This window comes from Vulpes vulpes, chromosome 14 (assembly GCF_048418805.1).
Source record: "Vulpes vulpes isolate BD-2025 chromosome 14, VulVul3, whole genome shotgun sequence".
NCBI lineage: Eukaryota > Metazoa > Chordata > Mammalia > Carnivora > Canidae > Vulpes > Vulpes vulpes.
In genome coordinates this window covers 88126290-88141471 of record NC_132793.1, presented here as the reverse complement: position 1 = coordinate 88141471, position 15182 = coordinate 88126290, and the positions used below count along the sequence as shown (strand labels likewise).

Here is a 15182-nt window from a genome sequence, read left to right as displayed (position 1 = left end):
TATGTGGGGTATGAGGGAGAGAATATAGCTTTCATCTTTTCTAATTGGGTGGTCAGTTATTATGGCGCAATTTTTTAATTAGAGCTTCCTCTAATTGAATTTAGAATTAATAAAAGAAGTTGGTAAAGGTACTAGATAAAACATAAATAAACAGAAGAGCTTTTCTCCATACCAGTAACATCGGGTTAGAAATAGAAATGGAAAAGAATTATATTCCATTCAAATAGTGGCAAAAACAAGAAAGAAGCCACAAATAAACATTATAGGTCCAGGCTCTCTATGAAGAAAGCTATAAAATCTCATTAAAATATGAAAAATAATACAAAATAAATAAAATACAAAGTTTCATTAAAGAACATGAATTGTTCTTTTCCTTCTGAATTGAAATGTCATCATTGTTATTTTCCCCAGTATCTATCTGTATGCATTTTGGGATTCTCTGTACTGTTCCTAGTAATGTGTTTCTATGTTTGCCATACTGTCTTGAGAACACACATTTCATTTAAGTCTTACAGCCTGTTAATGCATGTTTTCTACTTATTGTTTGTTTGTTTTTCTTTGAAAAATATTTTGGCTGTTATTAGACATTTGTTCTTCCATTTTGTGAATTTCCTACAGTGACTTTATTTGTGCAGAGTTCATGTTCTTTAATGAGACTTTGTATTTTATTTATTTTGTATTATTTTTCATATTTTAATGAGATTTTATAGCTTTCTTCATAGAGAGCCTGGACCTATAATGTTTATTTGTGGCTTCTTTCTTGTTTTTGCCACTATTTGAATGGAATATAATTCTTTTCCATTTCTATTTCTAACCCGATGTTACTGGTATGGAGAAAAGCTCTTCTGTTTATTTATGTTTTATCTAGTACCTTTACCAACTTCTTTTATTAATTCTAATAGTTTCTAGAAGAGTTCCTTGAGACTCTTCTATGTGATAAAAGCACCTGTAAATTCCAAATAGGTTTGTCCCTCTTTTTCTAGTATTTATATAACTTATTTTATTTCATGTCTCATGGTACCACTAGAAATTTCAAGAGTTGAATCATCATGGTGATAGCAGATGCATCTCTCTTGTTCCTGATTTTAAAGGTCTTGACCTCAGCAATTTATAGGCATTTGCTGTAGATTTTTGGTAAATAGACTGTTGTTAGATTTAGGTAGTTTCCATGTATTCTTTTTTTGCTTAAGAGTTTTTACTAAGAAATATTGCTGGATTTTGTTAAATCCATTTTTGGCAGCTGCTGATATATTCATGGAGCTTTTCTGTTTTGATTTGTTGATGTAATGAATGATGATAATATATTTCCCTTTTCATTTTTGATGTTGGACAGTTTTACTTTTTCTCTTTTATAAACTTAATCAGACCAAACAGGCATTTACATGTTCAAGTGGTCTTGTCAGAGGACTTGTTAGATTTTATTCATTTATTTTTGGGGGAGGAATTTGTTCTGTTTGTTATTTCATTAACTTTAGCTTCTATCCCTACTAAAACCTTCATATTTTCTTGAGTATTTTATTTGTCTCTGAGTATGTTGGGTATTGTGGTTAAGGCAAGGCCATGGCATGAGACTTATGGCCTAATCTGGGCTCCAGACCTTCATCTGGTAACTTTTCCTCTCTGTGTTTCCTCATCTGAGAGGTAAGAAAAATAAAGAGAGAGAAAGTATCTGTCTCAGAAGGATGCTTGACAATGAAATGTGGTAATATTGGTAACATTCTAAAACCAGTGCCTGGCACATAGTAAGTACCTAATAGATGATAACTATTATTATTGGAGTTACTTTTTGGATTTATTGAGTTAAATATTTCAGTCTTTTTTCCTCTAATTTTAGCTTGTCAGTTGCATTATACAAGTCTTTCATGTGCTGCCGATTTGTGCTGGATTTCTTGATCAGAATCTAAAATACACACATACGTACACATATACATAGTTATAAATATACATGTATATATGTTTATATATACATATATATATTTCCTACTTCTGATTTTTTTCTAGTTCTTCACATTGTTCTATCAAGTTGTTGCTTCATATGCCTGGTTTATGGCTTTATGACCTGTTTTGACATATTTTGATGTATTTCATTATGTCAAATACCTGCTTTAATCCTGTTCATGCTTTTATCCTTAAAATTGGGATTGTCTGCTCTCCACATGGCCACACTGCATTCTTTTTCTTTGCATCAACATTGTACAAGTTTTCCCAGACATTCATCTTCAGTTTTTTCATTGTCTTAGGTGTATTTCTTATAAACAGCATTTAGTTTTTCATCCCTCCTCAGAGTATCTTTGAGGAATTCACTCAATTCACTTTTCTGTGGGACCTGTCATACTGATTTATTACTTCCATCTTTTTGTATCACATTTTTTGCTATTCCCTTTTAACTGCTCCCTTATTTTTGCTGGTTTCCTAGTTTTTAAAGAATACCAATATTCTTATTGATAGTAAATGTACAATAAATATTAAATATTAGCCTCACATTGTATAAGGAAATGCTTATCATGCAGCCATTATCTTTATATTGTGCTCGGTGTTTTTTCTAAGACTTTCTTATCTTACTTGATCAACTCAATAAGAACTGCAGGGAATAGAATCTGTTTTCCAGATGAAAATATTATGGTTTAGAGACATTCTGTTACTTGTTCAAGGACAGCAAATACTAAACAGTATCAGCCCAGAACCTGAGTCTTTCGAACTCAAGGCTTTTCTCATTTCATGATTCACGAACTATACCTCAGTACATCATGGTTGTCATACTTTTCTGTACAATAACTCCCTGGGAACTTTTAAAAACCCCAGTGCTCATGACAGACCTGATACTAATTGAATCTGAATCTCAGATGGACCTGCATCAGTTTGGCTTTTAAAATTCCCCAGGTGATTCCAGTGTGCACCCAAGCTTGAGAGCTGGTAACTTTGACCTTCTTGGCTAAACATTAAAAGCAGAAATGGTTGGCGTCTTTATCTGCCATCTTTTCTACAGGGCAACTCCAGCTCTGCTTGCCAAGATAGGCATAGCGCATAAAAGTGATTATTGCATTTTAAGAAAAGACAATGTTACTTTTCTTCTCCTTGGCCTAGAAGAGAAAATGAAATTACAGTGCAGGCTGAATCATAAGAATTTTTTGGGCTTCCTCAAAGCAGGTGCTATTTTCACTATTCACATGAATTTCAAAGGCAAGTGCCTTGCAGTGGGTGTGTCTGGCTGCCTGTGATCTAGAACCTGTAATAGCACATTCCTTCAGTGCTACTGGCAGAAGACAGGGAGGCAGGCAGCCCAGAGGGATCCAGCAGTCAGGAAGGATGACTCAGGAACCAGAGGTAAGTGCTGGTACCTTCCCAGGTGTACCTGGGAGTACCTGTAAGTGTGGGTTTCCCAGGTGTGCAGTGGGTTTGAACTGGCATTTTTGGTCCTGAATAGTAGGTAGGGGCAGTCATTAAAAGGGTGCTTTGCTGCCCTGTATACATGGTCTAAAAACTCCTTGGCTTTGCTGGCATTCATGGCAGTGACCTTACTGAATTAGTCATCTTGTCTTTGGTGTGTTTATGCTTTGCCTCCTCCACCTAGTGGGTGTTTTTTGTTTGTTAATTTTTGTCTTTTAATGTAATTGCTGCTTCTGTGGAAGCCACTGCCAGGTTCAGAACCTTCCTGTGTGTCTCTGGGTCAGGCATCCCCTCATTCCCAGCCTGCCAGAACCTGCATCTGCCCACAAACAAGGAACTGCAGAGAAGCCCATATTGGTTGTGTTGGTATTTGGTAAGGAAATTTCCAAAAGCCCACACTACGTGGTCTGGACATACTTTTAGAACAGCAAACACAAAGCCAAGTCGGACCTGGCCAGAGCTGCTTCTTGGCTCCAGTTTGTTGGCACCCCTCTTGAAAACTGCCAAACTCCTGCCTGAACATTTAATGAGACAGTCCACGTTCATGGCAAGGGTCCTGTCAATGTTTGCCTTTGCTTTGTTGCCATGAGAAATAGCAACATTTTGATGCTAGCATGCCCAGAAAGGAGCAGGAAAACTCAAAAATGCCAGGAAAGGCCGCCTAAGCAGGTCCTGGAATATGATCGATGATGTTTGTCTCCATTCAGGAGGTAGAGGACCAGGCTATAGGGCTTTCTGGGGCTATTCTGAGTGTTGCAAGTAGACAAGAGCTGGAATTAATTTTGAAACAACCCAGTGGAGAAATTATTAATTTCCTCTTAAAAGTCTCTAATGGTTTTAAATCTGGCAGCTCACCTAGAGAGGAACATTTATCATTATTACCGTCATCATCATCATTCTTTGGATCAGTTCTGGCTTATGTACCTTAAAAATTCCTGGTGGCCCACCATTCAGATGCCTGTGTCTGTGCTCAGAGAGAAACATCCTGGCTGCACATTTTCAGAGCCGAAGCAGTCCCATCCATTGGACCTGCTGCGTCTGAGGACTTGTGTTTGCAGGATGCTCAGAAAGGATAAGAGGCAGCAAATATGGCCTCCCGGATGTTTCTGAGGCCTTCGTGAGAGGTTGATGGAGTTGGCTGAGTGGGGGGTGTGTGCTCCCGAGAGACCCTGAGGCACCATGGGCAAGCAGCCTTTCCTGAAGGACCCTGAGTCCTCTGGGAAACACCCTTGTCTTGGGTAAGGTCTCACACTTGGTGCAAAGAGTTTTTATTCCAGAGTTCTGTGCTTTCCAGAGCGTTTCAACATACACAGATTCCCACCTTCCTGGTCCCTCACACCTTGCTCATAGCTGGCAGCGTAGCAGGTGTAGGAACCAGTGTCTCCAGAATTCAGGCTCTGGACCAGCAGTGACCCAGTAGATAAAGAGGCAGAGCTAGGTACAGATTCACTGCCCAGGGCCTGACCTCTTCACCACTCACTTGGGTAAGAGGAAGAGAGAGTCTTGCATCAGCCCCTCAAAAGTTGTGAAGGCACACTCAGAACTGCTCAGGCCTCTGTCCATCCATTCAGCTTTTCCTGTGCCCTAGTGAGGAATTTAGCTAATCATTCCGCACGTGTCCATTTTCTCTAGTTTCCAAATACTGAATCTTTCCCTGCCCTTAGGCCTTCCTTTTTTGGATGCTTTCCCTGTGGCTACTACCCATGCTATTAGTTCTCCTTAAAATCTGAAATCAAGTAGCAAGATGAGGCAGTAGATCCAGTGAGCCAGTTACTCTATAACCTTTCAAGGAGGTGTTCATGACAAACTTCCTTCTAGACTTAAAACACAAGACAAAGCAGCAGTGTTAGAAACCGCTTCTACGGGGCACCTGGGTGGCTCAGTGGTTGAGTGTCTGCCTTTGGCTTGGGTCATGATCCTGGGGCCCTGGGATCGAGTCCTGCAACAGGCTTCTCACAGGGAGCCTGCTTCTCCCACTGTCTATGTCTCTGCCTCTCTCTGTGTCTCTCATAAGTAAGTAAATAAAATCTTTTTAAAAAATTTAAAAAAGGAACCACTTGTACTTGGTTCAAATGGAGGAAATTATTAATAAAACAGAGATGCAGAAATAGTAAAACTATTATTTAAGCTTACACGATCAACTGGAGAATATAGTCAGGGAACAATGAGAAGAAAAGGTTCGATGTCATTGCAACCATGGGCATCAGCATAGACAACTGTGTATCAATTGTATATCATCAGTCAGTATAGACATTTGTAATGATACAAATTTCAAACAGGTAAGAGTTAAAATTGGAAACTCATCAGAATACATTTTTAAAAGGACATTTATCCCACTTGTAAAAAGGGAGATGATTCCATGATCATTTTTACAAATATACAAATGATATAAAGGTACATTGTCAGAAATAAGATGAGTGATTTATATATTAAAGCAAAATACTTGTAGGAAAATATAATTTAAAAAAGAAATATATTGGGATCCCTGGGTGGCTCAGCGGTTTGGCGCCTGCCTTCCGCCCAGGGCGTGATCCTGGAGACCCGGGATCGAATCCCACGTCGGGCTCCCTGCATGGAGCCTGCTGCTCCCTCTGCCTGTGTCTCTGCCTCTCTCTCTCTCTCTGTCTCTCATTAATAAATAAAATCTTTAAAATATATATATATAGAAAAGAGAGCAATGAAGTTTTTTTGAAAAAAAAGAACTTACCAAAACACCAGTAGGTCACTGATACAGTGTACATGTCAGCTGATCATTGAACTTAATTCAGCCAGTGTTTATAGATCACCCACCAGATGCTCAGGACTCAGCAGTGACAAAGCCAGGACCATGACCCTTGCCACCGCATTGCTTACAGATGCCGCTGGGCAAGAAGAGAAATGAAGAGTTTTACATAGAAGAAACACACCCAGTACATCATGGCATGAACACAGATATAACTCCATTGACAATTACAGAAATTCAAATTAAAACAACTTGAAAGGACTGACACAAACCTATTAAACCAGCAAAAATAAACATGAATACTGAGTAAGACACTTGGCAGGGTCGTAGAGAAATGGGCACACCAATCAATGCCTTACTGCTGGCACTGTAAATCCGTTCCATATGTGTGGAAAGTCATTGGCATCATGTGACAAAAGCCATAAAACTCCTCCCAGAAAACTGTTCTGAATTTGGTATTTCCTTTCTGAGAGATACCTCTAGGACATAATTCAAAAGGAAAAAAAAAGCAATTCCCACACACATGGTCAAAGCACTGCTATTTGTAATGAGAAGTTAGGAGAAGGAAAGAGAAATGTCCAGCTGCAGGAGGAAACTATACCATCCATGCTATACCTTCAAGGTGGACAGCAGAGAGCCAGGAAGAAGCGCGCCTGTCTCCTCAGCACTCAGCACGCCAGGCTCCTTGACCCAGGATACCCTTCAAATCTTAACCCTACACAACATCCTCAGGAAGGTTCCTTTGACCCCTAGTCCTGATCCGATTCCCCCTTATAGCTCCCCAAGCTTCCTGCCCATGACATTCTCATCTAATGTCAACTCCCTTATTTGAAAGAACAATTCTCAAAAGCAGAGAATTTAGCCAAGTTGGCTTACCCTGTGTTTGACCCCCCAGTGTAGGGCTGGAACAGAATAAACAGATGGTTGCATGGATGGATGAATTTATGGATGGATGGTTGGATGGACGGATGGTTGGATGGTTGGATGGTTGAAACTTTATATATGCAGTAAATCTCCCATTTACGTACGACTTCATAGCTGACAAAGAACTTTGCCAAACATTCTACTTTAATCACCTATAAGGTGGAAATTTTTGTCTTTATTTAAAAGTTGAGAAAGCCGAAGGTTCTCTCAACACCAAGTTAACAGTAAGTTAACTGCAGATATTTCGGGCTTACCCCTACCCACCCCCCCACCCCCGCTTCTCAAATAGATGTTGGCAAAATTAACTTGGAACTAGTGATGGAATATTTCTTGTAAGCTTCCTATTTTTAAAAAGAATGACTGAAATACGACAGGAGAAAAAAGCATAGTGATTTTTTAAAAGAAAAAAACCTCTATTTAAAAAGGTTTTAGTGAAGAAAAAGTGATACATTTTATTAAACACATTTTGGCATTCAGATATTCTTTTTTAAAAGATTTTGTTTATTCATGAGAGACACAGGCAGAGGGAGAAGCAGGCTCCCTGTGGGGAGCCCGATGCAGAACTCAATCCCTGGACCTGAGATCACAACCTGCGTTGAAGGCAGACACTCAACCACTGAGTCACCCAAGTGCCCCCAGATATTCTTAACTACAGAGACCAAACTGGTGGTTACCAGAGGGGAGGAGGGGGGGTGAGGGGTGGGGAATGGGGGAAACAGGTGATGGGGATTAAGGAGGACACTTGTGATGAGCACCAGGTGATGTATGAAAGTGTCACATCACTATATAAAACACCTGAAACTAATATAACACTGTACGTTAGCTCCACCAGAATTTTTAAAAATTAATAAAAAATTAAAAATAAATAAAAACTTTGAAATAAAATACTAAAAAAGAATAATACTGGATTAGGAAGCGTTGTGGAGTGACTCTCCAGTTATTTTCCTTATTTATCTTAATACATTATTTTGTTTTTCTCTTTTTATGTCTCTGAGAATTTTTTGTTTTGTAAGTAAATCTTGCATTTCAACCTTGTCATTTTGTTCTTTAGCTGTGGCCAAAGACAGCATTTCCCATAACTTAAGCATTGTTTTTACACTGGTCACCAGGTTGTCATTTTCATTCTCAGACTATTAAAGGTACATTTAAAACTTTTTAATTTAGTAAGTTGATTATTGACTTTATTATTTTTTTCAAAGACCCTTGACTTGGCTTTATTTATTGACTTCCTTGTCTTGACTTCATTCCAGCATTTCTCTATGCTTAGTCTAATTATCTTAATTTTCCTGTTTTCTTTTAGCTTTCTACTCTGACTAGGGTGGGGTTGCTTTACTATGTTTCACTTTTTTTTTTTTTTTTGCAACTATAATCAGAGTTGTGCGTTGTCTTTTCCATTACTTGTAATACTTTTTTTGTTCTAAAAATATATTCTGTTGTGACTTGGTTTTCCTCTCCTACACAAACATGACTTACAAGGGCATGTTTTCATGTTCAAAGAATTGGCAACCCTCATTCTGCTTCTCTCGTTGGTTCTGCCTCAATTTTGCTTTTGTCCTCAGATAAGATAGATCGGGTGTTTGCCTCTCCCTGCACCTTCTTCCTATTCCTTTTTCCTTTTTGCTTTTCCTTCATACTCAGAATTTAATCAAGTAATGGGTAGGCTCATACCTGTTTGAACACAGAATTCATTCTCCTGCCCCCTACCATTGGGGATCCCGCATTTTTATGGCAGTGTGTCGCTCTACAATTCCTCTATTCATTTTTTGCATATTTGGCCTATCATCATCATCTGCTGGCATTTTTCTTGAATTTGCATTAGTCTTTCTTTAACCTATTTTGCCTGGGGTTGGAACATAAAGATTCAGCATGGTCGTATTTTGGGAGTATGGCTGTTTGAGCATCTTTATTACTATCAAGGTGCTTTGGTTATTTCTCTGAATGCCTTTGAAACCGTGTCAGCTTTTCCACGGCCATGAGAACATAGTGGTCCGGTAGGAAGAGACCAGACAGAGCATTCGGCACCTGAATTGCCATCCTCACTCTGTTACCTTTGAGCAAGTTGTCTCTCTGAGGTTCTTTATGTGCCAGACTTTACAGGGTTAGTGTGAGGGCCAGCTGAAAACGTGAACACAACAGTCTGTGAATGCATTGCAAAGAAGGCATCACCGAGATGGTGTCAGCATGTGATCACAGCCCAATTTCCAGTTTCCCTGCTGGACCTTGACCTTGGAGGCAACACGTGGGTCTGTGTTAACTGTTTAAAATGCATCATATGTTTACTTGTAAGTTATTTTTGTGCTTATATTTCCCATTGATCTTGTTTCTTTCTTTTTTTTTTTTTTAAAGACTTTGAGAGAGACAGAGACAGCAGAGTGAGAGAGAGCATGAGCTAGGGAGGGGCAGAGGGAGAGGAAGAAGCAGGCTCCCCACTGAACAGAGAGCCCAATGTGGGACTTATTCCAGCACCCCAGGATCATGACCTGAGCTGAAGGCTCAACCAGTTGAGCCGCCCAGGTGCCCCTTCCCACCATTGATCTGGTTTCTATAGCAATATTTCCTTTTGTTGGTTCGCCTTAAATCATATTGGCAGCTAACCACTAATTCTGGTAGTTACAGTATTTTGAGCAGACATGCTTTTTTCAATGTTGATGATGTGTTTTGTTTTGTTTTCTCCTTCAATCATTTCATTAACTAAGGCATTGAATTAATCTTCCTGAGTCAGAGAGGAAGGCTGAACTCCCCTTCCTCTTTATCTCTCTCTCCCTTTACTCCCTGTAATTATTCTCAGGTCACTTTTGAAACTCTCCTTCACATGATGGAGCCCTCCCAGGCTTTTTGCTAATTTAATGACCAATCTTACCGTCCTTGTCCTTCCCTATTCATATTTCTAATCTACTTGTCTCCATGGGCATCCTTTTTGCCTTCTAGAATCTCTGTTTCTTTCTTTTCCATTTTAAATGTGTGGGCCTCTGTCCATGGAATGTTCTAGGTTCTTGGGTCTTGATTTCTCTCACCTGCATTTGGCTTGTTACCATCTGTATCAGCGCTACCGTAACAAAGTACCAAAAATTGGTTGGCTTGGATAACAGAGATGTACTGTCTCAAGTCCTGGAGGCTAGAAGTCTGACATCAAGGTGCTAGCAGTAGGGCTTTGTTCTCTCTCAGATCTTGAGGGAACCCTTCCTTGCCTCTCCCTAGCTTCTGGTGGTAGTTGGCAGTCCTTGGCATTCCTTGGCATGTAGACCAATCATTACAGCCACATGCCATTTTGTCCCTGTGTGTCTCCACATCGTCCTGTCTCTTCAGGGACCTATTGTTGTGACTAAATTTCTCCTCTTCATAAGAAAACCAGTCATATTAGATGAGGACCTACCTTAATGACCTCATTTTGACTTCATTATCTCTGGAAAGACCCTCTCTCAAATGAAGGTCACATTCTGAGTTAGCGAGGGTAAGGGCCTCAACATATCTTTCTCTTTTTTTTTAGGTTGATTTATTTATTTATTCGTAAGAGACACAGAGAGAAAAGATGAGACATAGGCAGAGGGAGAAGCAGACTCCCTGCAGGGAGCCCGATGCAGGACTCAATCCCCAGACACCGGGATCATGACCTGAGCAGAAGGTAGACGCTTAACCACTGAGCCACCCAAGGATCCCTCCAACATATTTTTTATGGGGAACACAGTTCAGCCCATAACACCATCATTGTGGCCACCACCAGCCACTCCATTGCTCTTGGTCTGGGTCCACCAGTCAGGGCCACCTCACAGGCACAGGCAGTTGTCCAATCTCCTGTTCATCCTTACATGTTGAATGTCCCATCTCTTCCTGAGAACCTTTCCCAGCCAGAGTGCAGGGACTTGAACAGCAGGTGTTTGGAGGGTTTCTCCCGGGGGCAAGGAGGCAGGCGTAATAGCAAGCACAGTGGCAGGCAGTCAGTCAGGTCTTGTATGGCATAGCCCTCACATGCACGGGGAGGCTGGGACAGAGCCACTGTCTCCAATGTGCTGATCCTTTATCCATCCAAATCTTTGTCATCCATGGCCTCCCCTGACAATCTGGGTTGTGGAGGACATTTGCAGGCATCTTCATTTGTAGGGTTTCTTTTGATTTATTCTTCAGGCTTTTCGCTGAGTCAGTTCTATTTGGATTAGACCCATTCGTTTGGCAGTTTCTCCAGCTGTCTGGTTGCTCTTCTTGCTCCTTCACATATCAGAAGGTGGCTGTTATCTTTCTGGCTGGGGCAATAAGGAGAAGGCACTCTGCCATCACACCCAGAAATTTTTGCTTAACCACCAAAAAAAAGGCTTGGGTTTTATGTTGGATTCGCAAATACATTTTAGAAGATTCAGGGGCTTCCTGTCCCCTTTTAACATGTAAGGATGGATCTTTGAACCTGCACTCTGGCGAGGCTGTTCTCTACCTAACCAATGGCAGAAGCGCACAGCCCCCTGCCAACCCACAACTCTCAAGGTGAAAAGCCAGGTTGAAAGCATCTGTAAGCCACAGCCTTTCACTTAACAATTAATCTGTCTCCAGCCAATAAGGGTTGCACTGACCCAAAAGCAAGCACAAGTGATGCAGTTGTGGCCTGCCGGCTCTTTCGGTGGTATTTTATGTCTGGTGGCTTCAAGAAGGTTTGTGTCAAGGCAGATAACTGCCCTCCTGGACCGCAGTCCCCATCGCTGGACAAGGAGGTCTTTCGTATACAGAAGCACCCCAAACATCACTCTCTGCATTGAGCTGTGCCCTTAAATACCTTTAGTCCTTCTTGATTCATTCCTAATCACTACCTTGGGAAACAAGTTTCAAAGTCATTACGCTATGCCTTCTGGAAAAGCAGTACTTCCTTCTCTTTTGCCCGAAATTTATGAGGCTCATTCTTGAAGACAAACATGAGCGCGTTTCTGTTTGTTCCAGAGCAGGGGTGCCTTAAGCACGGCACTGGTGAATTGGTGGGGGTCTCCGCATCCACCTGCTTTTGATTTTTCAATTCAGCGTGCATGGATTTCATTATGTAATTGCTGGCTTCTCTCCCTCGGAACCTTGTTTATTGTGATCCTGCCCAGGGCTAAACACAAATAAGTAATAAGGACTTTGGGGCTTACCCGGCTAGCTTCCCATGTCAAGTGCATGGCCATCTGCTTACCTCTGCGTGTGTTAACTTCCCTTCTGTCACTTTGTAAACACTCGGGCACCCTGTGATGTGTGGGCACCAAAATGAAAATCACTTTTGTTAATGACAGTTTTCAAACCAACCCAAGACCAGGTAGAAATCTCATCTGTTTTGGGTTTGTGGTTTGTTGTTTGTTTGTTTGTTTGTTTTTCCAGCCGCCAAGCCCAGAAATCTTTTCACAAGGATGTCTATACTCTGAGTGTATTGTCCTGTTTTCAGACTTCTACTTTTCACTAGTTATCCTGGGGTGTGAGTTTAACAAGATTTCCACCCTGCGGGAACTTTGGCGGGGGAAAGACCTCGAAAGAGCTCTCAATTTCAGGAAATGGCAGCATCTGCTTCCTCATGTCCAGCAAAATCAGTGGCACACACAGCCACTCCCTTCTTATTGGTGATTTTCTTCTAGCGCACGCATTTCCCTACAGGTGTTCTTCCTTGGCTCTGCGGTCAACATCACCTGCTCACAGTCCATGAAGATCAAGAAACCCATGAGTTAGGGTGATCAGATGCACGTTCAACGCACGCACGTACAGACACACACACCAGAGAGCTCTTCCCTTTGAATCGGGAACTCCCTGAGCCTTGGTTCTGTCTGCCACGTCCGCGTCTTTAATCCGCCTCAGTGCTGACAGGATGGCTTGCAAGTAGCAGTACTCTGGCCAACGTGGCTGAATGTACATGCACGAGAGAAGCAAGATGGTGCCCTCATAACAGAGCTGCAGGTGGTAACACAGACCCCTGCTGGGAACGAGGAGGGCAGTCCTTGCACCAAAGCTTGCAGGATGAATAGAACTTAGGGGGTAGGAGGGCCATGAATCCCAAGGGACAGAAACCAGAGCAGGGTGCAGAGCAATTGTGGTAGCAGAGTGGAGTGTGAAGACCAGCCAGGACTGCAGAATCTTGGATCCTTGAGTGATCTCATGACGCCCACTATCAAAAGAAGGCCAGTTTTCAGGAATAAGCTTTTTTTTTTTTTTTTTTTTTTTTTATTTATGATAGTCACACAATGAGAGAGAGAGAGAGGGGCAGGGACATAGGCAGAGGGAGAAGCAGGCTCCATGCACCGGGAGCCCGATGTGGGATTCGATCCCGGGTCTCCAGGATCGCGCCCTGGGCCAAAGGCAGGCGCTAAACCGCTGCGCCACCCAGGGATCCCCAGGAATAAGCTTTTACAAAAGCTCTCTCAGCTCCAGGCCCACCAACCTTGTGTTTCCCACAGTAGCCAAGCATAACCAGACCACGCACATTCCAGGCGGAGTGTGCAGCCCCAGAGCACCCCAACAGCCCTTTGGCAGATGGCACAGTCAGCTACTGACGGCGAGGCCACACTCCCATGGTCCCCACAGCTTACCTAAGAATTTCAGTGCTGCGTCCACTTTCTGAGCTTTGTGGTTCATTCACAAACAGCCAGTTTCTGTGTTTAATTGGCATTTTTTCCCCTTGGCCTGGAATCCTCTGCTCTCAGGGACATGCCTATCCCCCAATTTCTTCTACCTACAACAAATTATGAACTCCACAAGCCCTCTGCCAACAGGAATGCAGAGGGCAAGCAGAGGGCAGGGAGGAGACAGGCATAAAGCTGGAAAGTGGCTGGGGAGGCTGGCAGTGTGGGGCTCCCCAGGGAAGGAGGTCAGATGTTCTGCTGCAGACAGGCTGGGGGGTCAGGGAAGGCTGACATTTTAGGATGATCAATCCAATTAGAGGTGTGAATGGACGATTGCATTCTCAGTGGTTTGATTCCTGTGAGTGCACAAACATTCATTTAGTGTCTGCTGCATGCTAGCCATGCTGCTAACCATCCGAGGCTGTGAGTCTAGGCTCTGTCTGCACTGGAGGTGCACACAGGCCAGGTTCTGGGCAGCTCACTCAGACCATGGGTGCAGGAGATATCCTTGGTCTGAGCTAGTGCAGTATGAAATTAGCAGGCAGGTTCATATAATGGGAGCCTAGCCAGACAGGGCCTGAGAAGGTATCCATGTCCACCACATCATGCCCAAGGTGCAACCTAGAGTTAGGCAGACACAGGACTCAGGTCTCCTGAGGTCAAGCCCCTGCTCCTTATTCAATTATAGGCTGCAGCCGATCCTCCAAGAATGTCTCGTGTATGCGTACCATAATTGGTTCATGTCACAGCAACAATCTGATTCATTTCTGGCTCTCTCTCTTTTAAGATTTCATTTATTTATTTATGAGAAACACGCAGAGACATAGGCAGAGAGATAAGCAGGCTCCCTGTAGGAGCCTGATGTGGGACTCAATCCCCAGGACCCCAGGATCATGACCTGAGCCGAAGGCAGATGCTCAATCACTGAGCCACCCAGGTGCCCCATTTCTGGCTTTTTATTTATTTTTGATTGTCCTGTCGTTTATTTATAAGACTTTCAAAAGACACCTAAGATTTGTTGTTGAAAGTCAAAACCAAAACCAGCCTCCTTTTCAGCTTACATCCGGCTGCTGTATTAGTTCAAGCCAAATCCACTTGATGTTGAATGACATACAGTGTAAGTGGAAAGTCAGACTGTCATCCCAGCCTTTTGGCTTTGTGTCCAGCTGTCTGGGCCTAGGCCCGGGTCCAATGTATTTCTCCAAGAACCCAGGAAGAGGAGGCCAGACCCTTGGAGGGCCTTCTGTGACTTGGCATTGCAAAGCCTGGAACGGTGACCTTCCTGTCCACCTGTTCCTGGGTTAGCTATCATGCTTATCCCAAGGCTCCCTACAGGAGGACACTGTCCTTCTTAGCACACAAACCAGAGAGATCCTGAGTCTAGAAGTGACCTAGACATCGTCTGGTCCCTAAGCACTTATTTAACAGATGAAAACCAACAATAACCTGATGAAGGGTGATACAGTTATGAATTATGGAAAGATTAGGAATCCTGATACAGGACACAAAATAGTCATAAAGACATTTCTGTGCTAACTGGGACTATTTGAACGTGGACTGTGAATTTGATCATATTGATCAAATGGTAA

General features: G+C 42.4%; 1 protein-coding gene across 4 annotated transcripts in view; it reads left to right on the top strand.

The window, feature by feature from the left end:
• Positions 1-15182, top strand: part of LRRK1 (leucine rich repeat kinase 1) — a 118994-nt gene that overhangs the window by 50892 nt on the left and 52920 nt on the right. The gene's annotated exons all lie outside the window — the stretch shown is intronic.